This window comes from Achroia grisella, unplaced genomic scaffold (assembly GCF_030625045.1).
Source record: "Achroia grisella isolate CSIRO2021 unplaced genomic scaffold, CSIRO_AGI_Agris_v1 utg1576, whole genome shotgun sequence".
Lineage (NCBI taxonomy): Eukaryota > Metazoa > Arthropoda > Insecta > Lepidoptera > Pyralidae > Achroia > Achroia grisella.
The window spans coordinates 1,915,348-1,941,385 of NW_026712658.1; the positions used below are offsets into that span (position 1 = coordinate 1,915,348).

General features: G+C 30.8%; 1 protein-coding gene across 5 annotated transcripts in view; it reads left to right on the forward strand.

Annotated features, from left to right (window-relative positions):
* Window positions 1–26,038, forward strand: part of LOC131841299 (mushroom body large-type Kenyon cell-specific protein 1) — a 164,890-nt gene that overhangs the window by 54,023 nt on the left and 84,829 nt on the right. The window contains exon 1 of one of the 5 annotated variants that reach the window (XM_059189620.1): window positions 9,941–10,546. The exons of the other annotated variants lie outside the window; for them this stretch is intronic. The gene's annotated coding sequence lies outside the window, so the exon portion shown is untranslated. Of the gene's footprint in view, window positions 1–9,940; window positions 10,547–26,038 lie in introns of those variants that run through there. 5 annotated transcript variants of the gene reach the window in all.

A 26,038-nucleotide genomic window follows, 5' to 3' on the forward strand; every position in this document is an offset into this window, starting at 1 on the left:
ATTTGTATCAGTTGTCTAGTATCTTTAATGACCTCGGCGACCAGCAGACCGTTCAACATTTGATATGCTCACATTCGCAGGCTAAATTGCCATCACTCGAGAATAAGTCATTCAGAAAATTTAATTGACAAATCTTTTTTGTATCGGTATTCCTACTGAATAGCAACGCATGAGTAGTGTTACGGGTGTCACATGATAACGTCGCTCGTAGTGCTGTGACCGTAGCCTATATACTATAGGCTACGTATTACAGCTTTCCATTAGGTACGTTGTCTGTTTGTTTGCTATTCTAATTGAAAAATAAAATTAATATTTATACGCTCATCTTATTTTTGCTTCCGTTCCAACATATGTTTTAGATGTTAACTAGTAGTTTATGCTGTGGTTTCCTCTTCCCAACGCTTTAGTTCTATCCACATTTTAATTAAATAACCAATTTATGTATGGTAGCGAAGTTAGACTTAAACTTGCTATAATTTAACGGTATCACAGCATATGCTATGTGTGGGCCGTAGGTATAATTTGTTATACATTATAATATTTTATTGTTATTTTATAAAATCATGTTATTTGTTAACAATAGATTTCTTTTCTTCTTAGGAAGAATAAATAACTCTTCTTTATACATTATTTCTATGACACATTAAAACTATCATCCATAAAAAGAAAATAGTCAACTTGAATGGTCGAGCAAGTCTTGTACCATCGAAATTTATAAATCACAAAAATGACATCAAACTTAAATAGTTGAGTCAAATCTTGTTTCATTAAAAATGTTTAATCATAAATGCCTTAGATATTTTAACCTTAGACTAAGCGTAGCATGTTATGTTTTGTGTTTGTTTTGTATTCACAGCCTTATTGCGTCAGTTTAGGGTACCGCAGTGAAACAAAACTCTGTCCAGAACGAGAAGTGTTTATTGCGCAAAGTTTGAACTGAAAACATTTGGAAGTCTGATAACTTGTTGTTTGTACTGAAAACTCGTATATGTGAGGGCGTATACCGTCATTATTGAACTTTTGTGGCTGTTTAAATATTATTGTGTATCTTATAGTTGTTAGTTCTTATTTATCTATTTATTTATTTGTACACAAATTGTTTACATGGCGGACTTAATGCCTAATGGCATTCTCGTTGTTTAGAGATATTGAGACAGTGCAATTTAATAACTAATATTGAAATATGAAAATTGATCAATACATGTTAAATACAATATATATATATATATATATATATATATATGTATATATATATATATATAAACATACTAATCATCATCATCATCATCATCTGCTTCTTCCTTATCCCATTTATTTGGGGTCGGCGTAATATGTTTTTCTCTTCCATTCTTCCACATGTATGGTAAACATATTAACATACTCATGAAAATTTTATGATTAATATATACCTAAGCGAAATATATAAGCTCATGGATTATTATACAAATAAAATAACTGTTATACGTGATAATTATATTCACATTTTTTTTATACTATAAGTAAGGTAACAAGTAGAGGTATTATGATACAATATGTATTAATTTATTGAGAATATACGAGTATCCGTGAACTCGTATCTCTTATAAACACACACATTGATATTTTACGTGAAAATCGACTTCACATTCTTTTTTGTTTTGTTTGTTGAGTACTCTATCTAGTTATTTAATTTATCAATATTTATATGAGTATTATTTATTATATAGGAACGCTGATCTGGCGATTTAGCATAGTGCTTCCCTTTCTGGTGATCGCGGGTTCCAATACAAATAATTATATTGACTTTACTGTTTATATTAAACTTTAATATTCAATAGTAATTTTACAGGTAAACGTTGTAGAAAATCGTGTCTAAGAGTTACCGCTGTCTCGCTTATTGCAGCCGCTACGAAGCGTGCTTTGTAAAATGTATTCAGCTGAAGGTTGAGATAAGTTTGAAACCATTGAAACACAATTGAAACCATTCTGACTACTCTGTGCTGTTTTACAGATAAAAAATAATAAAGATAGAAATGAGTGTATAGGCACAAAACATAGTTATACTTTTTATATCTACATAAAAAGTGCGCTGAAATATATGAACTAGTGGTTTTCAGTTGCAAGTATTGTAGATAATTGACTAGGTATGTAGTGTTTATGTACTATTTAGTTTTATTTTTGATGGAGGATCATGTCCCACTTTCACGGACAGTGTATGCTAACAGAATTCAGTGAGAAATGCTATCGGTTAGTTGACATATCGTGCTAAATTTACTATGAATTAAGTAGGATAGTTCCGTGTGGAGGTCGACATGATGGGGTACATTATGTACAAGAGATCAGCTATCCTAATAATTATATGTGTATACATATACATAGTATATATATTTATTCAATGAAAACGAATACCACTAGGTATACTATAAAAAGAAGGGGGGAAAGAGGATTGTTAATCTTATCATCCTCCACTGGTGCCCCGCCAGCGTAAACCGTTAGCACAGGCGAGTGCACCATTCCATTATCATTCTTTAAAAAAAAAACTATAAAAAGAACGCTATGCTTATATTTGTTTCGGTATTTGTTACTTTCGTTTATTTATACTAACATTTTAATGACGAAATATTAGCTTTCTTTGTATGTTTGTTTGTAATAGATTAACTCAAAAAATTATATTTATTTTACACAAAGTTACATTATTATAGAAACTAACACTGAGTGTATTGCATATGAATAAAGCCGTAGGATATATCTAGTTTAGTAATATATTTTTTTAAGTTGAAAATATAATTTGGACACGCAATGATAAGGCTGTGCGGTCTCGATCGCATATCGCCTAATTCCAAACGCGTGGAGGTCGAGAGTTGCATCCTAGTGTTCTACAATGGGCGCAGACTAGTTCCGCCTTAGGGAATTTAGACATTATTATTACACAGAAAATATATGATAGGATTACATGAATTTTGAAGTTTATAAAAATAAAACGTGAGTCCACATATTTTTTATATTAACATGCCGCATGCCCACCGGTGGGTCACTCTGCAATGAAAATAAATTTACACGTTGGGACTGGGTGATCACCCGAGGGCACTTTAATTGAAATAAATCTAAATTGGTTAAATAATGTCTACCTCAATTATTTTACACTAAAAACATGTTTCAAAAAATAATATACGTATTTACAATAAAAAACCTATGTGAGAATTAAGATTTTTCAATGCGGTATTCAACGTGTTAACAATTACTGTGTGAGATATATATAAAATTATGGAAATTTATTCAATATCTTAGATGTTTATCTAAATAATTTATCTTAGTTTGTATTAAACTTGACGTAATAATCCGTATGTTCTGACATCTCGGAGTGTTTGTTATATACATACGTAACGGATTATTATAGAACATATTAATGTTAACATAATGTCGAAGAAATTGCTAACATCAACATACAACATTTTCATAATATTTATTGCAACTTACGAAAAATTAAAAAAAATATGATGCTTCTTTAAACATAGGTGAAACAAAGTTCCTTGTTGCTTTACTATGTCTAATTTTTAATTGGTAATTGAAGTATGTATATATTATGATCAAAATATCAGTGCGTAACTTCCGCGACCACTGTGGCGAGGTGCATCGGTCGGCCGCAACGCGCATGCGCGCTGCTGCCGCTCCACCAAACAACCTGTTGCAACTGGGCCGGCGTGCACAAATGCAACTATTCTCGTCCGCTATCAGGAGCAAAATTGTGTTATCTAGCCGCGTTTCGGCTCACATTCGGTATAAACAAATTCTAAATTTAAAATCTAAGTGCAACATTCCAAATTTGAACGCCGCGATTTAAATAAAAAATCGCATTCCTATCCGCTGGCCATTTCTTACGAGTGCGTTCAATGTCTTGAGACTTTTAAGACGCTTTAGTGAAGTGCAGTGAGAATTGATTAAAATAGGTGCTCCAGATTGTATATTTTATATCTATATATATGTTAGACTGTTAATAAATAAGTGTACAGTTATTTTATGAAGTAACGGTTCCTGTTGACAAACTTTATTGCCTACGTATTTACTGATAACATAAGGTTTTATACTGAAAAAAAAAGGAAAACATTGACATTTTTATAAAATCAGAACTTTAAATCGTACGTCAATTTTGAATGTTGAACTGTTTATCCAAATTAAGAATTCTAATTTGGACCAGGGAGTGGAGTAATTTGTCGGCCGGGTGACTATCAGAAGTTTATCGTCCCCACCGGAGCGAGACTTGGATGCAACAAGTGGTCGACTGATGCCTTTCCCGGTAAATGTGCCACTGTTATACGACTTTGCATGCCCGCTTTTGCGGGATTATGTTGCGTTTGGTACGTGCTACCGTCCCGTTCCGAGCAAATTCGGGATATTCTGGTTGTTACTGTTTGTTTATTCGGCATTCGGCCGGTGTCGTTGTTGATTTAGTTTGCGCTTTCTACCGTAAATCGTGTTTTATTCGCTTTTTCTTCATTCTTTTGTTTTGCGTGTTCCATTTATTTGAATTTTGCGTTGGATGGTGCTGAACGGGTGGGCGGGGCAGGCGATCGGTTTCTTTTGTTTTAAAAGGTTTCCACGCGCCATCTTAGGTCGATGACAAAAAAAGTGTCATGGCGTCTCTTGGCTAGTTTTGTTCTAGTTTCGTAAGACATTTTAAAAAATCCCATAAGTTTTTATAATATTAAAATTGAATATTTGTATATTCTACATTAAAACTTCTATAAGAAAATCTTTAACCATCTTGTAAGAAACAATATCTATCAATAAAAAATGAATATTTATTACAGAACTATGATAACCTACAAAAAATATAAACATATCATGTCCCATGTCTAAGCCAAGTGCGTATTTTTTTTTTTAAATAATCGATCCCATACTTACATTCCTAAGTAGGTAGTGCTCATCACAACTACCTACTGAGTATTATTAAATTTAGGCTTAAACTTATTAAGTAAGTAAGTAAGTAAATAGTTGTGAAGATATATTTTTATACAATCAATATTATTAGCCAACTGCTCAGATTTATATCATTAATAAGACTATGTTCTTTATACCACTAGCTCATAAATGATTATGCAATGATTAAAGAAACAAATTTGACAATATTAATTAGTTATCGACGCAACCCTAAAACTGTATTCACGAATAACTCAAAAACATCTGTTTTTACGTACAATTTCGTGACATTTTCGATTGTGACAAGCCGTCACGGTTCCGTGGATGACGTGGGCCGGCTGTCGCACGCACGCGTCTTCGATTCCGCCGATAAAACATTTAAAATAGGCAATGCAATGTCCTTTAGGAGGCACTGCTTAAGTAATATATTTTTTTTATAACTTGTATTTGTGGTATACCCGTGATATATGCAGACACTTTTGGTTATTAAGTGAAGAAGAAATGTATTTTTGATATGTAGGATTCCAAGGAGCGTCAATCAATTCTAAAAGACCTATAAGCGAAAGACGCCAGACGAACTTTTTAGCATTCCAAAGATTGGCGTCCCGCCGGGTCTATCGTGTGGCAGAGGATACGATATTTTCTCTATATATTAAGTACTTTAAAAAACAATTCTATCAGTTGTTTAGTAGGTACTCATAGTACACGCTATGCTTTATATGCGACTACATAGTCTTTGTTTTACAAATATGAAGGAAAATAAAATCTATCTATTCATTAAAATTTTCCACATAATGGCGGACTACTTGAAGGTTATGAAATGTCGCGGTAACATTTTTTTACAACGAATTTATCGATCGATGGTATTTAGAGAAGAGAGCATGGACGTTAATCTGACATATGACTCACATTGCTTCATAACTAGCAAGGTATCATGATGTCATGTCAGGGTACATGACCTCCTGGTCATTAGCCCACATACTGACAATTCCCATTCTAACCTCTTTCCTCCCAACCAATTCGATTTTTTGACAAGAAAATAGACGCCACTGTAATTATTGAAATTATTGCATATTAGTCATTAAAATATGCACAGATATTTAATATTAAATAAACTACACCCTATTCGTCTCTGTTTAAAATTTACATTCTAATTTACTTTACTTTTTAAGGAAAAAACGGTTTTTTATCCTGTCCCAGTCCTTGTTGTTCAATTCAGGCAGTTGTAGGCAACTTTTTCCGATAACTGTCTACATCCAATACATTGTTGAATGTGTTTGCCACATTGCAATAGTTGCAGTTGGAAACAAGACGAGGGTCAATTCCAAAGTAGATCTAGAATCAAAATACATTCTATTTTTATAGCGTTAATAGTTACATAAAAAACTCCTTTTTAATAAATTCTAACGAAGTACTTATCCAGAATCATTATCTTATTTTTGACAACCCTAATTGAAACACATATATGGTGCATGGCGCGTGGTTTAATTAAAGCAATAAGTTCCGGAGATCGTAACAGACATATATACTAAATGAAGGTCGGTATCGGATTGCGAGCTCAAGCACTTTGGACCCGAATATATCTGCCGATCAGATGTCATATTGATTCGCGCATTCGATTCCAGGGTACTTTATTTATTTAGTTTTTCACCATTTACAATTTGAATTTGTTGCATGTCAACTTTTTTTATTTTATTGGAGTGTAATTGTGCGTAATGCATCAGGCATGGTAAACTAGCTGATGAGCTACCTGTTAAGTCAGTGTGTATATATATATATATATATACATTTACCGCATTATCCTGGCGTTCTTGTTACCTACTCCCCATGCGTTGACGTCATGACGATTACGGAGTCATACACCCTCGAATTTCACTTCCATATTTCACCTTCCAGGAATTATAAATGTTATAATGCAAGATGACATAAGTTAAACAGAGAAATCCTCACAGACGACTTTGTTCGAAGTCTACCAATACACTGGACAAAGCCCATGGTGGAAATAAACAGTAGTATAATTAGACTATGCATTATAATTGTTACATTATTTTCAAAATGTGAATAACCTTTCACTTTTATTGATATTAAAACGTTTTAATTGCTTCTCTATATTTTAATGGAATCAATTTAAAACTGGAGTACGTATGGGAGTTCTCTATTAAGGGAATTCAATGAAATTACCCATACGATAAAACAGTGAATAAAATATGATTTAAAACGGTAAAAACACAGTAAAATGAAAAAAATTATACAACAGCAATTATTAACTCAGTCAAAATATAAGTTTGTCTGTCAATACAGGTTAATGGCCTATTATTTATATTTAACTAGCTACTCGCCCTCACTTCGCCCGGGTGTACATGTATTATACATATAAACCTTCCTCTTGAATCACTCTATCTATTAAAAAAAACGCTTCAAAATCCGTTGCGTAGTTTTAAAGATTTGAGTATACATAGAGACGAACAGACAGCGACAGCGACTTTATTTTATACTATGTAGTGATAATGAAGACGAGAATCAAAGGCTTTGTTATTCTATTGACGAAAATTACATAGATAGAGGAGTCTGAAATATCGCACAATTATAGTTTTTATTGAGAAGGAGTGTAGCATGCTGTTTTCATTTGAATATTTTTATTTCATTATCCACAAACATAATAATTAAACCAATAAAAAAACATTACATAGACTACCATGTGTTTGATACTAGTTTCTAGTAAGTACTAGTTTCTAGTCGAGAAAAAATATTTTTTCCCTGTGAGTATTTTTTATAGTACCACGATAGTGACATCATCATACGGCCTATTTGATGGTAAATGGTTACCGTAGCCTATGGCCGCCTGAAAGACCCAGGGTGCCAGTGTACGCGTTATTTTTTTTGTTTCTCTTTTCTGGTAGAGTTCGGGGAATTAGTAAGCTATTGTAGAAAATGTAAGATTTTAGATTTAATTGTTAATAATATACAATTAATGTTATTTGTTATATTATAATAAAAATGTTATTTGATTATTTGATTGACACATATATGCAATGAAATTTCATTGTATTATATATAAATATAAAAAGGAACTATGTTTAGTTGTTGTTTATTCCACGATATTTTTTTTTATTTGTCGCAAAGTATCAATTGATGTACTGATAACATTTATACATGTTTTGTAAACCGTTGAATTTGATCTTTAGTAATAATATAGTAATAGTGTACATTAAAACAGAAATACAAACAATATGTGTCAGTATATTGCATGGTAGATACTAAACAGTAGATATCTAAATGCGGTTTAATATGTTATATAATAATAATAATAATCTCAAGAGAATTGTCCTGAGATTATTATTATAATATAACATATTAAACCGCACAGCGCCATCTAGATCCAAGATAGCTGAAGCTTGCGTTATGGGTTTTAGATAAATGATATAAATATATTTTTTATGTAAATACATACATAGTAAACATAGAAACCACCCAGACCGATACAAACAATTATACTCATGAATACAATTGTTTGTGCCGTGCGAGGAATCAAACCCGCGATTATCGGATATAAAGCAGTGTCAGTATATAGAAATATGTGTTTCTGGTAACTAAATAAAATAATGCAAATATTATTTTATAATCGTTCAAATAGTTATGTAGGTAAACATCTATATAATTTAGTTCAATTTAATGGTAAATAGAGTCGACTAGTATAATATATGTATAAATTAAGTACATAATTTAATTCACGCATACACATAGCGCTGTAGGCCTTGAATAAATTGAATATAACAAGTCTTAAAGAAACCTACCTATTGATAAAACGTTAGTGGTTTTGTAACTCAAGTAGAATATAATACATTTATCTAATTTAAATCATGAGTAATTGATTTTATTTTATCGTTTAAACAAAGACGTCGTTATTACATAAGGAGTAAAGGTCAAAGTAAGTACAATGATGAACCCAACCGAAAACAGAAACGACAATAGAATTACGTATGCGAATTGTAAAAAAATGACTTCAGCGCAAAAAAATATCTTACTTTTATTGGTACAAGCGAATTTGAGCCTTCAACGCTTGTACATAGAGATAAATGTAAAAAGTTATTAATCAAAACTAATTTTTGATGGGATGTGCAATGTGCATCATAGTTACAGCGCCATCTCTATGGATTCCTACAAAATTTTTCAACGAACCATTTTCTTACAAGAACTGCTGCACACATGCATTGCCGCAGCAATCGTGGCGCACACTGACACCGCTCTCAACACAATCGAACGCACCCACACTCCGAAGAAAAAAACGATAAAAAAAACTCCCACACAAACACCATAGAATTCGCGCGCACTCCGCCCAAAGTACTTATATTTTGGTGTAAACTGTACACGAAAAATTTAACTTTTTTTTTTAATTTAAAAATACGCAAAAGTAATGTTTTCGATTAATAGAAAAGCCAAGATAAGCGAGTAGAACTCAAATGCACAAGGTTCATACAGACACAGGCACTCACACAGGCGCGCTCTCTATGTAGAGACGACATTGCACTTTATGATAGTAGTGGAGTATACTACGACTGACCAGTTTTGAGTATTGCAATGTACTTTTAGTAGATCATTTAGTTTCTACACATTTTGATTATTTTAAAACGTCATAAATAATATAAGTTTGTTTTTAATCTCTACGATGACAAAGTTATGATGAAAAATTAAATATAACATCGCTTATAAAGGGTAGAAAAAATAAAGTAGATTAAGTAACATGTTTTATTTTAGTCTAGTTTTTGTAATTTTTGACCATCACATTGTGAAGATTTTTCCAAGACATTATTCGATTTTTTCGAGAATATATTTCTATATTATTTTTAGTTTTTATAAATAATAATTGCATAGGAATTTTACTTGGGTCATAATTAATGTTTTATATTGATTAAAAACGACATTATATTAATTAAAAGTATACATAACATATGTTTAACTATATTTTTGTATTTATTTTTCATGGCGCGCTAGTATCAAGAGTGCATAACCCCTTGTTCTCGGTCGCAGTAAATACAAGGTAATGGCTAAGTACGCACGCGGTCTAGTACGGTGTGCGCCGCCGGTGCAGTCCCGCCTATGCACAATCGGTAGAGAGTCGCATTTCCGTTCTCAACATACCACTGGACCACAACACGCGACATAACCGCTAAAAACCTCCGAAAAAACAGGAACCCAAATTAAATAAAACTATTTTAATCACAGACTATATTTTAATAAAAAAAATATATATTCATATCATTCGCGAAGTGGTTTCGACGAGATAAAAAAAAAAGAAAGAATATTTTGGGATTTAGTGAGTTTTTCCGAATTATTTCGTCGTACACAAGTGCGGTTATAGCGATCTGCGATGCAAGACACATATCAGATGGAAACTTAGGACCCGAACTATATTTTTAGTTAGTAATAAATATAATAAAAAGAATATTTTTGTGACTAGTGACTGGCGTGATGTGTTACATTGTTTTATGCTGTGACAGTGTTATCGCGCTCAAATACGGCTGAATGGATTCGTGAGTGTTACATGCCGAGGTGACACCGTATTTGAGATTGAAACTTTTTATTTTTTTTTACAAAATTACCACCGAAGTGTCAAACTGGACCGAAGAAGAACCGGCCCCCTCTGACGCATGTGAGTACACTATAAACATTAATTTCAGTGAGCGTTACAGTTTGATTTAATTTTTTGAAAATGGAACTATAATTTTAAACAAAGAACTTTTTATTTCTTCGTCAAAGTCAATAATGACGTGCCCTTAATCTTGTGTTCTTGACTTGACGAGATTTACATGTGTTCGTGAGTTGAATGTATGTAAACGCACGCGTAACTTAGAGCCGTGTGCGTAGGGTTCACGCACATTTTTTGTGTTTTCTTACGAATCCCCTACCATCGCGCCCCTCCTATACTCGTTATCGTTTATCTGTCCCACTCTTTTTCTATAACGACGCTATTTTATATTGCATCGATGGTAATGTGTGCGTGTTTACACGTGTGTGCGTTAATAAATTGCAACCTATATTTTGATCGAAGGCCAATGACGACATAGAGAAACGTTAGAGATACTTTATCATATGAACTATTGCAGAATTCTATTAAATATTTAACAATTTTATGCACTACGCGGGCTTTGTTTTAATAAAAATATAAATTTTATTATTATTATTATTTTACGATCATTGAGTATGAAAATAATTAATAATTATTCAATATAAAACTTATAAATAGTTATATGAAGTTGTACATTATATATTTATGATTAATAAAAAGTTTGCCAGCGATGCTACGAAACTCCTCTACGTGTGGCGTAGGCTAAAATGAAGCCGACGGGAAGTTACAATATTACACGAATATTATTAATTCATTTTACTATCTAATAAAAATGTATAAATAGTTTTAGTAATTGTATTTCATTATTATTCAAAGTTTATTATATTATGTATTTATCAACATAAGTAACTAATTATAAATTTAGTTACATTAACTTCTACATTTCATAAATATTGGTTATTGAATAATTATTAAGTATATATCTCTCATTAATTAAATGAAAATTATTTTAATTATATTAATGTCATTAGTTTTTATATACCTACGGATGAAAAGGGCTTGCAGTAACAAAAGATCTATAGGTTTACGTACCTACAGGTAATTGGGTTACTAGGAAAACTGTGTAATTAATATTTTATATAATAACTAATATGTGTATTTAATGTTATATTTCAATGTAATTATACATTAGTGGATAATATTTGAATGTAAAGTTATTTCATTTGGGAGCGGCGATGCCTAGTAGTTCTTCTACTTTCTTCTATGGCAATTGGTCTTTATTTTCATAACCATTTATGCTAGCGTGATATTAGGGGCATGCACTGACAGGAAGTTTATCCAGAACACCAAGTAATTTTAGTCTTTCTGGTGTAGAAATTGGAAAGGACAACACAAAGATTAGTAATTACCAGAGTATATATACCTATAAATATAAGTAATTTTATTTTCTTAGTGGAATGTTACACATGTTTAGTTTTAATGTTATTACTTTAATACAATTTACAAAACAGTAGGTTTTTCAAAGGAGGTTTTTAAAATATCAGGGGATTTTTTCATTAATGAGCAGTTAGTTAGTTAGGCATTCTCCAATTAATATATCCATATATTAATTGGAGAATGCCTAGTAGTTTACTAACACGACAATCATAAGGGACAAATCAGACTAATACTAGAAAAGGATTTGGAAAATAAGTCCAAATTATAATTCAAAATAACGCAACGGTAATGAAATAAAACAAACTATTAATGAATTTAAAAGACCTATATTTGCATCCTACATGGTATAGAGTAAACACATTGTACTCTCTACTATGTCGGATCCAAATATAGATAGGTATACTCAGCGAAATGTCAGTTAGTTGTGTTCATCAGAACCTCAGGAATAGACAATGCCTCTGACAGCCCCAACTGGGAAAACAGTCGTAACGATACAAAATTATTTGTATTTAATTTGTCATAAATGCATGATATTAATGTATTTGGCAGTGTTATTTTTAAACAAAAGGAGGTCATCCGTGCACTCAGGAAATGAGATATATGCACGAATGAGTCGACAGTCGTCGTACAATCGCCGTCGAATTTTATTTTTAGTTTTTGTTGTTCTCATTTGGCCCTTTTCAAAGAGTGGTCATAATTGTAATGTTGTGAATCGTAAATCTGTATTCCGGTGTATAAGAAAGAAGAAAGAAATATACATATTGTACCTACATGACAACGTCCTGAATATCTTAGGATCAGAATGTATATGATACATGGAATATTAATTGTTTGTCATTCCAATTTTATAAAAAGTACTATAATCCTAGTTGTTTTTGTATAAATACTTATTGTTATTATGTAAGCATATGTACTTTAACGCAATTTGTAAGTCTATTAATATAATAAAATTTCGTTTAGTTTACTATTTTTATTGTTTAAAATAAATTATGCTTATAGTATGTACCTGATCATGGTTTTACAACTTAGTTAAATTTATTTAATTTCATTCTCCCAACACAATAAATAAAATGCAATTTATACTTTTAGAAACGATAAAGGACCTGTGTCCATGGTAATTGTAATTTTTAATTAAAAACTAAACGTGTTATGATCGTTCTAAATTTAAATCGTATTGTCAAGTTCGCACCCTCGAACGCAATTCAGTTACGACGACGCCATTACTCGCGCGCAGTCCTTGCGCGCATGCGCTCGGCCAAGGCAAGCGTTTACACAACTCAGGCGACTGTCAATGTTACTACACAAGCTACAACCTGCTAGTAGACACTTAGTTCATAGTTGATCGCGGCCGCCATCTTGCTTTTAGAAGCCGTTTGAAGGCTACGCACGCGTGTTCTATGTTTAATTTGTTTCCTAACTTATACATGTATTAGGTTTAAAACTGTTTGTATTCGGTTCTGTAATGGTTAGAATCGTGATGCTTACTATTGACGTACTTATTGCACAGCTTCTGGTTGGCTATCGTATGAAGTTATGATTTATTCATTTGATTGAACGGCCTAAACTATTAACACCCTAATGACAATAATAATTATTATGTTCAATTTTATAAACGTAATACAACTGTTACTTTCTGCATTATTTCATGGTTTTACAAACTAGGTAAATATTAAAGCTATAAGTAATAATATTTTAGTAAGAACCGCTCATTGTGAGTTCCATTGCTACTGCAATATTTATGTTAGAAAAGCAATTGCTTAGCTAAAAAGATTAGTTCAAAGTTGGTGTACATTTGAATAATTGTGCCTAGTACCCACTTAATAGAGATATCTAGTAGTAATTCACTCTTAGTTCCAAATGATTTTTATAATGCACATAAATTTATTGTATGTTTTTAAATACCTACATTAAAATTGATAGAGTTTTTTTTTAATGTTATTGAGGAATAAATATTTTAATAGCTATTTTTATTCTAAAGTTAGGTACACGTTCATGGCAGTTTATTTAAAACATTTCCCTTGTGATCATGAAAATTAAAAATAAAGATAAACTTGTAATGACAATCTAACAAAAGGGACCTGACATCATGGTATTAGTCATCACGGCTGTTAAAAACAATAGGAAGCAACGATTCTGTACTTTGTACTTGTTTCTTTATAAATTATTATTTGATTAGACTTTTTTTTTAATATATTTTATGATGATCTCGTGGTACAGTATAAGGTGGAGAATCAATCGGTATGCCATTCATCCAGTTTCATAAAAATATCGTGTTTTTGAGGGTTTCACCTTCTATAACAAGCCTTTTAAAACTAAACATAGTTAATGTTGTCAGTATTCAAGAAACTAGACAACTTTTCCAATAGAGACTTCGAATCCGTTATATTATATAATATTATGTTATCTGTGGTTATATCAAATTATAAACGATATTTTGTATGACCGTATGCTTATATGAAAAATATGTAAGTAAAAATATATTGTTTGGTGCCTACTACGAATAATTTAAAAGATATACAAATCTATAAATAACATTAACTAATTTAACTATTACCAAAACAGTTACATCATTGTGTCTTAGGCTGTAGATCAGTAGTGGTAGCTGTAACAGTAACTCATTCTGTAGTAACATACTCACCCAGAAAACAGAGAATTTGTTCCGTGCACTTATTCATAGCCCGGTAGTATGAACTCAAAACTTTGTACCTAGATGGCGCTGTATGTTCTTCAGAATAGTAATTTAACATTTTTTAAACAAAGTTATATGTGAATTTGCCTATGCTTAATTTTAAACCCGATACATTTATTTACAAAGTTACATAATTTTATTTAAAAATTAAACATTGGCAAAAAGAAATAGATATATTTTTAAATAGACATGCGTTAGTAAGTGCCTGCAAAATTTATTAGTTGTTTCTTTTTACTTCCTACTACATTATGCTTTTTTAAAAATAATCCTTAATTCAAAATTATTCCAAATATGATTAACAGTACAAGGTCTAGTGGAGTGCGGTGTGTGGTTAGTACTTGGTAACAAAATACGTACCCACTCATAGTCTACTGTTCTCTGATTACAGTGTAGGAAGCTCGCCTGTGTGGAACGATGCATACGCGTGTACCCATAAAGCGATATACTTATTTTGATCATTTCTATGAAGTTCACGCTTAAATAATCATCATTTGTGAATGTTGATTATTTAAGCGTGAATTTCTTAGATGTTGGTAACAGTTATCATATTAACATGATGCTAGCTTAATATCCCAATACTCAATAGAGTCGCATTTAGAATTTAAGATTTAGTAATATTACTCTATAGCTCTTAACATTCTATTAAATAATGAGTTAGAACATATAATAATAAATATTATAAGTAACAAACTTTAACACATTTTCATTTAATTTCATATAACCTACTTACATATGTAATATATGAACTACGAACTTTTCTAAATATTCATAAAACTAATTCAGAAGTATTTTTAATTTTCTATTCTGAGGAATTTTACAATCAATTTACAAGTTTTCTCTGTTTTGGTATAGGATTTTTGTCTCGATTAGAGTGGATTTTACAAATATAAGGACTCATTTGTCTTAAAGTAGGAAGTAAGTGTAGTATTGTGTTTATTAAATAAATTAAATTACTAGAATCCAGAATCGTTTGAGATTTTTATTACAGATAACTAAGTTCAGATAAATCGCCATGATAGAATGTTATTCTACAATCGATTCTAAAATTGTATTTTAGTAATGTGATACCAAGCGACGCGTACAAACAGAAAACATTTCTATAAAGGTTACATAAAACTCACAATCGAACAAAAGAAATTTGACGTGTACATTTCTGAGTGCATTGCAATAAAATTCTGAAAACAAACCAAAAATGTCATTATTATAATAAACATTATTTAAACTAATTTGAGACATTGACAAAGTAAGGTGTTTAATATATAACATACAATATCGTAAAGAACTGATGTGGATGGTTGTCAATTTATACAAAATTAATACTTTAAATATAACAAGTTCATTACATTTTAAAAAACTGTACCACTATGAATTTTAAAATAATTCTTAAGTTACGAAGGAACAGATAAATATACATATGTAATATACCGACCAAAACGGTTTACTTTTTACGTTGTTCCTTATTATACTGACTAGAAATCAAACTTGGCACAATTTAGATATTATATAATAGTAGTTTGGTTATAGTGAAAATTTACTAATAAAATTCCGTAGGCCAAAATCTTATGCATTGTACAAGAATGATTATGCCCTCGCAACTGTCTCTTTGGTTCGATCAGCATTTCTGTTTTCTAAAGATTTAATTTCTCATTTAATTACATATACACACGTTAAAAAAACTATACACTATTTAGTCCAGGAACGTATATACATACGTACATACACCAATCAAATACAGTACCATTCGGTCCAGTTCAATCTAGGCCTAGTGCGCGCTATCAATGACGGGGAATTGTAACTTGGTTGTGATCTCGTTCACTCGTTCCGTTCGCGCGAACAGATTGCGCTGCAAACGGTCAATGTCACTCGTCACTAGTTACAACCGCCATCTTAGATTTATTCCACTTTGTAACAAGTTGAAGTTTAAAGACATCTTTACATTATGGTCATGAACAGTTGATGTTATTGCGAATAGTGGCAGATATTTATTTTTCTTTTTTGTCACTGTAGAACAGTTGCCATATGATCAGCAGCATCTTGATGTATGTAATGTTTCTAAAAAATAACACCGTTGCTTCTCAATACATTTATGAAAATATCATCTATGCCAGGAAGAATATAAACTGCTGCAAAAGAGTTAATGATTGCACCAATAAAAGCTTACGTAACAATAACAAACTGATTTTACCTACATGTCGTTTGGCTAAAGTTAGTAATTCGTTTTATGGCAATTGCATAAGGTTTTACATTAAAATACCAGAGTCTGTTATAAATCTGCCAGAAAAAAGATTTAAATGTCAAATAAAACAGTTCCTTTGCAAAAAAGCTTACTATAAAATTGAAGAATTCGTTAACGATAATAATGTTTTTATAGAAAAACTTTAATTCCATAGCACTGACAATATTATCTGATTACACTAATAATGAGTGCGTAGCGATTTCTATGTTGATTATCGCATGCCTCTTACTTGTTATACTGTAATTATTTATATAAAAAAATCTATTAAAAAGAGCAACACACAAGTTTCTTGCTCATTGTTCTTGTGATGAATCTGCATTCCGAATGAGTGGTAGAATCAAAATATTACTATTCAAAAGTGCTTGTAATGAGTTTATTTGAATAAAGATTATTTCTATTTCTATTTCGTTGACACAATATTTTTTAAAGAACAATTTACGTGTTTAGTCACAAATATTATATGAAGCCGGAATCTAAGTAGACTACTCATGAAACTGAAATACTACCATCAAGAAACAAATTTCATATCCGAAAATGAATTGAAATTCTCATACTAAATTTATTACGTAAATGCAGAGTATTTATTAACGTTTTAAGACGTAATTTTCACTTGTTTTTTCGGCAAAACACTTGTACAATATCAATTTGTACACAAAGTTTAGCCTTAACGACTAACCCATATCTATACTTACTTGTAAAAATATACAAAATGGTATATTTCAATCGGATTGCATTATTTTTCATCGTTTATGTAGACTATAGATATATCAAATGCGCCAGAAAGGTTAAATTTGAGAAGCTATAATAACTATAATGTTATTAATTTCAGTGTGAAAGTAATCAAAACGCATTTTAAAGACTGTCACTGAAGTCATCGTTCAATTTGAGCCAAAACATCTGTCTCATGCAGTCTGTGGCCTCCAGACTAATGTAGGGTTGTCAGTATTTCGTTCTCGTTCTGGATAATAGTAGTAGTAGTTTCTTTCTTTTAACTAGCGACTCGTCCTGAATGCATATGGGCAAATAATGAGAGCTATTTCTAGTTATATTGAAATAATATTCAGTTTATGTTACGCTGATAATATAAATTTCTATATGCGAATGCATCAGTCACTTGTTTCCTGGAATATGATTACATGAAAACGATATAGTTAAGCAATATTATTTTATTCCAGTAAGTTCCACAAAATAATAATTAATAGTTAGTTGGAATATGTGTTACCAAACAAATATTATTTCTAATGTTTTTAGACACAAAATAAAATTTGCTTAGACACAGTTAGAGTTAATAGTAATACCACCACGACTGTTATCTTACACAATACCACCAGGGGGTGGTATAGTGTAAGAAATTTGTCAATTGACTATATTTCAATGCAACACTTAACATGTTGCATATACTTAAATACAACCTGGCAATACTAATTGATACAAAGTTGTTTTAGTTTCGGTCAAATTTGAACTCAGAACCTTTGCGTCTAAATCGGGGTAACTAACCTATAGGTCAAATGTCTTAATATGATAGTCATTATTATTGAGTTGCCTTTATTCCATTATTAGAGGTCGGATCAGTATGTCTTTTTCTTTCACCGGGCTCTACCAGCCGTCATATCTGAGCTTACTTTAATATAAACACTTTTAAATAAGTCACATATTTTTTTATTCTACCACTCATTCGGAACGCAGACTCATCACAAGAAGAAAGAGCAAGAAATTTGTGTGTTGCTCTTTTAAATATATGTTGTTCTAAGTAAATATACTTTAACAAGTATAGGACATACGATAATCAACATAGAAACCGCTACGCACTCAATCTATGTTCAATCAGATAACATTGTCAGCGCTATGTTGCGCTAGTATTATTGTTGAAGTACCTAATTGGTGACATCCCTAAAGGAAAGTAACGAGAGAAGCGAAAAAAACCCGATTCGCTTTCGTTGTCGGCCGAAATTGAATGACCTCAATGTTTTGTTCTGTTTATGTCTGCACTCGGTCAGAGATGACTGCCGGGGTACAGAGAGTAATAACTTCCTCTTGGCAACTTTTATTGCGTTATTGTTACTTAACCACTTTAATTTTTTTTTCCTTCGTCAGTGATGATAATATCTATATAATATAATACCAATTCGAATACAGCAATATGTTTAAATAAATCGAAACTTAAAATCGATAATGATCTACTTATTATTTATACTTTACATTATTACTAAAAAGACTGTCAAAATTGTACTTTACATCAGAGTGATATGAAAAGTACCATTGTATTTTGTATATTTATATTTATTATATTATAATAAACATTTATTAGATACCAAATATATCAAGCCGAAGTATAGTATTCGAAGGACAAATTATATTATTGGTTCAAAGCTAGATATAAGCCTTGTACTTACAAATTGAAAGCTATGTTCGTGTTCTTATGAACATGTAATTTTTATAAGTACTTACTTTATCTACATTTTTTCTTTAAACCTTACAATAAAGACAGATAGAGAAAATAGTAGGGCCTATAATTAAATGGATAACTTTTTACACTCATCTTATTTTTTAATAAACAGCTTTATAAGAAGCATGGAATAACATAGTCCGCCCATCGTATGTTACATTGTTCACTTTAATAGATGTAAAACGTCATAACCGTGATAACTGTACAATATTAAAATATCAAATCACAAAAATTATCGCTCGATCCAAATTGATCCAAATAAATTATTGTTTGTCTGTAACTCATATATGGTAAATGTAATATAGTTTTTTGTTTATTATTTGTAATTTTAAATGGAAATAGCCTACATACTGCATTAAAATTAGTGGTATATCGGAGCAGTGATGAAGATCCCTTCCTAAATCGCCTCGTTTGTCGAAATTAGAAATCTTTCATATTGTGCCGCCGAACCGATTTTACCCTCACCTCAACGGTTTCATTATACCCCGTGACTTTAGTATACTGAAGGGACTGTTTATAGAATAGAATATATGTATATTGATGACTGTACAATTATATAGTATGCTAGATGTTCATGCAAATTAATGTAGAGTCACATAACCTACCCATACATAGGTCATGAAATATACAAATAGGTCATACAGTACAATGAAGGTCTGTCTCTACTTCTTGTTATATGGCAAACCCTCCACAAACATTCAAGTACCTGTAATTTTCTGAATCATAAACTGAATTCGTATTTAAAGCAGTAAAATGTCACTAATTTAATAATTTTATATCAATCTTGCCATTTCAAGCATTGTGTTCACCACGGCATTGTTAGATTATCTATGCCACTTGAGACTATCGTCGTGAAGATATTGTATATATATATATATATATAAAGATATGCAAGACTATTCTCGAATAAAATAGGATGAAACATAGACTATAAAATTAATTCGATATTACAAAACAATTATCCTGAAAGTGCCTGATGAATTACTACGAGCCAAAAATCGCACAGGGATCATTTAGCAATTAACTAATTATAATCGAATACATAAAAGTATTTGATTACTTATAACTTTACGAGAACAAGAATTGTAGGCATCACATTTTTTAAATATTACGTAGGTAATGTACTGATGTCTATGTTACTCGCTCGAAAGCTCTTCATTATTACATAGTATAATAAGTAAGTGTAATAATAGTATAATAAACAAAATATTGTCGCTGTCGCTATCTGTCCCTGTGTATGCTTAAATCTTTAAAACTACGCAACGGATTTTAAACCGTTTTTTAATATATAATGTGATTCTAGAGAAAGTTTTTAATATTATAACATACATGTACACCCTTGCGAAGCCGGGGCGACTAGCTAGTTATTAATAATTTAAACTCGAAGCATTTTACAGGTAAAAGTTTTCTTAATGTATTTTTCATCGTTAAAAATAAACTAAAGCTTTTGTTCTTTATTTTATAAAGAATATAAATATATAATTATATAAATAATAAATATATATTAGTTACGAAGGAATGGCATGAGAATATAAACATTTATCTACCATGCTGACTAATATGCCTAAAAGTATTTAGAGCAAACGTGCATTTATACTATTTAATGCATAGTAGTTAAATCAACAATCATTAATCCAGAATAGCCAACGGTAGCAATACATAACCGTCTATTATTTTAATAACCCAAATGCCTGATATCTTTTTCACTCAAATTTGTTTGTTTGTAATATTTAGTGTTTTTGTTTATATTTTTGTTTGTAGAATAATTGGATTCGTACAAAATTAGACATTAGTATAATTTTGTACTTTTATTTTAAATAGAAACGGATACATGCACTTATTACTATTATTACATATTATATAAATCAGAAAAATATTATCATTAACTTTAATATTATTTATAATCCATATACTAATATTATAAATTCGAAAATGTAACTGTTTATTTCTTACATATTTTTTAGGACTATTTAACCAATATATTGATATTAATGAAATTTGAATATAGAGTACCTATAGGTTAACGAGGATACAATTCTTATCTCAAAAATTATCTGAAAAGGTAAAAATATATAGTTTTAAACCACAAAGCAAAAATTCTATATCTACACATTCCAATTAAGTAACAAATATTACAATTTACTCCTGGGAAACAGACTTACAATAAGTCGTAGATTGTAACGACTTGACTTTACACTCGGTCTAAAGATGGTCATACGCACGGCTAGATACAGCCTTAGCACGGATTATCTGCTGCCTGGCCGTTTACGAGTGCTCCACTGGCCCATTGCTCGTTATTTACTTGTTTAATATATTTATATGACTGCAAAACATACAGTTATACAGTATATCTATTTCGCATGTGAATAATACTATTCAAAAAGAAGACTGCAATCTAAGTTCATTTGTTTAAAAGAGCGAAAATAAAATGCCTTACTTTTTTTTGCTTGATATGGTAATTCGGCTACGTGGTAAAATAAAAACATATGACTAGGTATTCAAAAGTAGATAAATTTAATAAAGATTACTTATGTTCTATAGAACATAACAAATAAAAACTATAGTTTTTATTAAATTAATTAATTTAGGTACATAGAGTTATACAATAAATTAAGATTTAAAAGACATGCTTCTTATATCATCATATAATGAAGGTATCCATTAATTTTTTTCGTTTTATGTACCTAATAAAAATAATGAACTATAATAAGTTGACAATTATGGATATTTCCAAGATGCTGACTGACAAAATTACCTTGCTGGAGGACCAAAGAGATCCGTTGAGCAAAGTTATAGCATTTGTTTCCCCAATACAGACTTTTATTACATAATTAAATAGATGATTTTAAATTTAAGTAGGTACTAGTTATGTACCTCAATTTAAAAGAGACTATTTAATGTATTGTTATTCCCAGAGAATTACAAGATGGCGTACAAAAATAGAAGTTGTTACAAATGCGCAACTATCGCATTCAAGCAGTCATCTTTAAGCAATTTATTTTAAAATATAAAAGCAGCATACACGAACGCGAGCAATAATTTCTAGTAGCAACTAAAATCAAAATGGCTGCCGCGGGGTAGATCAGGTTATCTATCGCACAACCGTCATAGAGCAAAAAAAAAATCAAGTAAAAACTGATGCACCTCATCCTTCTACAATTTAAAACGAGAAACAAGACTTCACAAAAACCTTTGCCGTATTCCCGCGCGATTCTGTGCCGAACGATTTGTCTCACCATTTTGTTTTAGGTATCTAAGCTGGTACTATGATTTTTATTTATAGAATTCTTTTATTATGGAAACTATATTAAATAATTATAAATCTGCATTTGTAATGAGGCAAAATAAAATTAATAGCTCGTTTTTGGTCAACGTAGATAACGTAGAAACAAAAATTACATGAAAGAATATTTATGTTATTTATAGGTAATTTTGACACAGGATATGTAAGTAAATACTATAACCTATATATAGCCTTTTTATAGCCACTTAAAATACTTGTGACTTGATAATTTATCTACAATAATATTTTATTAAACGGTAAATTAAAATAAATATGTTTAGTCTGAACGGATGTGTAAATAAAAACGACAATTAAGTACCTACGTGGGTACCAATGAAGTTCTACCTATTTTAAAAATTAAATGAATACTCAACATTAAAGATAATCGCAGTCTATGGTCAGCCCAAAGCTACCGAACGCAGGAGCGCAAGAATCCAGTTACGAACCAGTTTCAAACGTCAGATACTAGAGTTATGTTTTATATTTATATCTACCACGCACTTATTACGTCTATATACGTGTGCATTTAGTTTGTATGCGGGTAAAAAACAAAATAAATGTCGGGTGAATAACCTTAGTCCGTCGCGGTTGAGGCAGGGCAGGTTTCCGAACGCGTTGTCAGCGCGGGCAGTTTGACAGCTTTTGAGGAGCGTTCTCTTTTTGAATTGTGGGCGGCTGTTGCTTTTTTAAATTTGATTGGTTTAAGTTGCCAGTCATATTCGCTTCATTGCGCTGTGTCTACTCTGATTCTCCATTAATCTTTGCTCTATTACATTTAATTAATCTTCATCTTTTCAAGCTATGGATGCGTTTAAGATATTTTGTTAATTTGAATTAATGTCGGAAAAATATATTTATATAATATCGTAGTATTTTTTGAAAATTTATAAAATTGACTACGTAACCCATCTTGAATATGACATGAATTTTTACTTTCCGTTCATTACATCTTCCGCTATACAGCATATATAGGTACATATTTGTATGTATAAAATTTAATTCACCTAAATGTAACAATTTTGCAAATTACATCCCTCTTCAAAGTTAGAAAATGGTTCAAGATTAAATTATAAGGAATAATTAAAACATAGGGTAGATAAGTTTTAATTTATTCTTCATATTTTGATCAAGAATATTTCTATAATTTACATATTACAACGTCTTGACAGTTATAATGTTAATGACTCGTTGTTATCGATGCAACTACGTATATTAATTAATTCTTTTGTCTTCTCTCATTTGTCAGAAAAGTAGGTAGGTACTAACATTAAAAAGTAGCTGAGCCCGCGACTGCGTATCAGAATAACTTTTTTTTTGTTTACTTCCAATCGGTTTGTTGAAGTTCTAATTGTTTTATACAAGCACAAAAGTTTCATTGACGCTTACCACAATAAATTCGTAAATATCACGCCAAAATTTTCTTAGATAACCGTGAATAAACACACAGATATACAATAAATGTAATAATAGATTTTCTATTCAATTTATCTTATATATGTTCCATGTACAGACAACTAACAGTTACATTTTATTATATTATTGTATATACAAATATAGATATATTAAATTGCCATATGCATAAACAATAGCCCAATTATTGTTTTCATAAAATGAAGCGTACAATAAATATATAAACGTCGGTTTTATCAGTTCAATACACTTTTTATGAGTCACATTATTATATATCGTAAGTACCTAATGAATAAATTGAACTATTGAAAGACGATGATACCGCATGTGCATTTATTGAGCATATTACTCTTTGAATGCGGTTTATGTACAGACTATGAGCACAAGACATTTTTATTCATATCATATGCTTGATATTTGGAATCTCTATTACGTAGCTCTCTGTAAAGTAATTGTTATATTTTTTTTTATATTTTCGTATAATTTTAAATATACAATGTATCATCTTTAAATTATTATTTATATAAGCGTTGGTGGTCTAGCGGTCTACCACACCGTTTTATTCCAATGGTCACACGTTCGATTCCTCGCATAGAGCAAATATTTGTTTACATGAGTTTGATTATTTCATCGATCTGGGTGTTTTCTATGTATATTATGTTTGTAGTTACAAAAAAAAAAGTATCTGTTATATTAGTTACCGAGTACCCATATCAGAAGCTCTGCTTAGCTTGTAAAATAAAAAAAATGGGTTGTATTTATTCTTCAGTCATAATAAAATATAAATAAAATAGTGGACAACCTAATTATAATGAAATAAAAATAAAAGAATGGACAAGCCTTATCACTTAGGGGTATGAAAAATATACCTATAGTAGCAAATTCTCCGTTCTACTGAAAATGCGTATAAAGTTTCATAAAAATCAGTCAAGCCGTTTCGGAGGAATATGGTAAGTAATATTGTGAGACGAGAATTTTATACATAGGATAAGTATAATATTTGCATTCAAATAACAAATTCATTTAAAGTAGTATCATTATTACTCAATCACGATGGCTTCGATAAACAATAATATTTTGTACATGACTCGCGGAATTCCGGTATTGAAATTGATAATATTTTTTTTTATAAACGCATAAACAAACAGTAACGTGAGTATTGTATCAGATACGAATACAAATTTGTTTTAAGAGGCAACGATTATAATTATTCATGTTTGTAAATGATACGATTTCAACGGTTGTAATTGCTAAACTAATTCTGGTCGAAACCTTGGTGTACAGTCAGCATTAACATCTATAAAGATATATTCCATATTGCATTGCATTGGATTTCCTCTTCTTTTATTTAATTTTCTTTGGTACGATCATCTGTTGCTTTAAGATCTTTGTACTGATTTGTGTAACAGGCTAATACAGCAATTTGTTTCTTTGTTGCACTTTACTCTCTATATAAGGTAAGTATTAATATACTTTCATGTGTATGAAACTGTAAAGGCTAACAGTATTGAATGTGTAAAAAAATGTGTGAAAATTATGTGTAAAGGCCAGCTTAAGCTGACAGTAATGCATTAGATCGAAAAAAAAGAGTTAATTTTAAAGATAGTGTTTTTTTTAAACTGCGCATTGCTCCTTATATCACTTTAGTAACTTCTTTCCTGAAACTGTGTTCTGAACCAGTGCACATGTTCAAGAAAGAAATTGCATTTGTACTGTTAGAATTTAGCAGAATTAACCTTGTTAATCCAGTGATACTAAGTTTAGTTACAAACATTGGCGTTTTGGGTTTTGGAAGTCTGTATGTGGTAATTGAGTTTAGGTGCTGACCGTCCCTTCAGGAACTTGTATAACAATATTAACTAGACCAGTATACCCCAACTGTGTTAGTTTGTAAGTACGTATATACCAAACAAGTCCTACACAACAAACGACCATAGGTTGAACACAGTTTTGATAATTAATAACAACATTTAGAACAATCACACAGCGCTATTTAGTCCTAAACGGAAACTGATCAAGTAAATTAATATCCCATCAAAAACATAAATGTGAAATGATAGCCGAGTTTAATATTA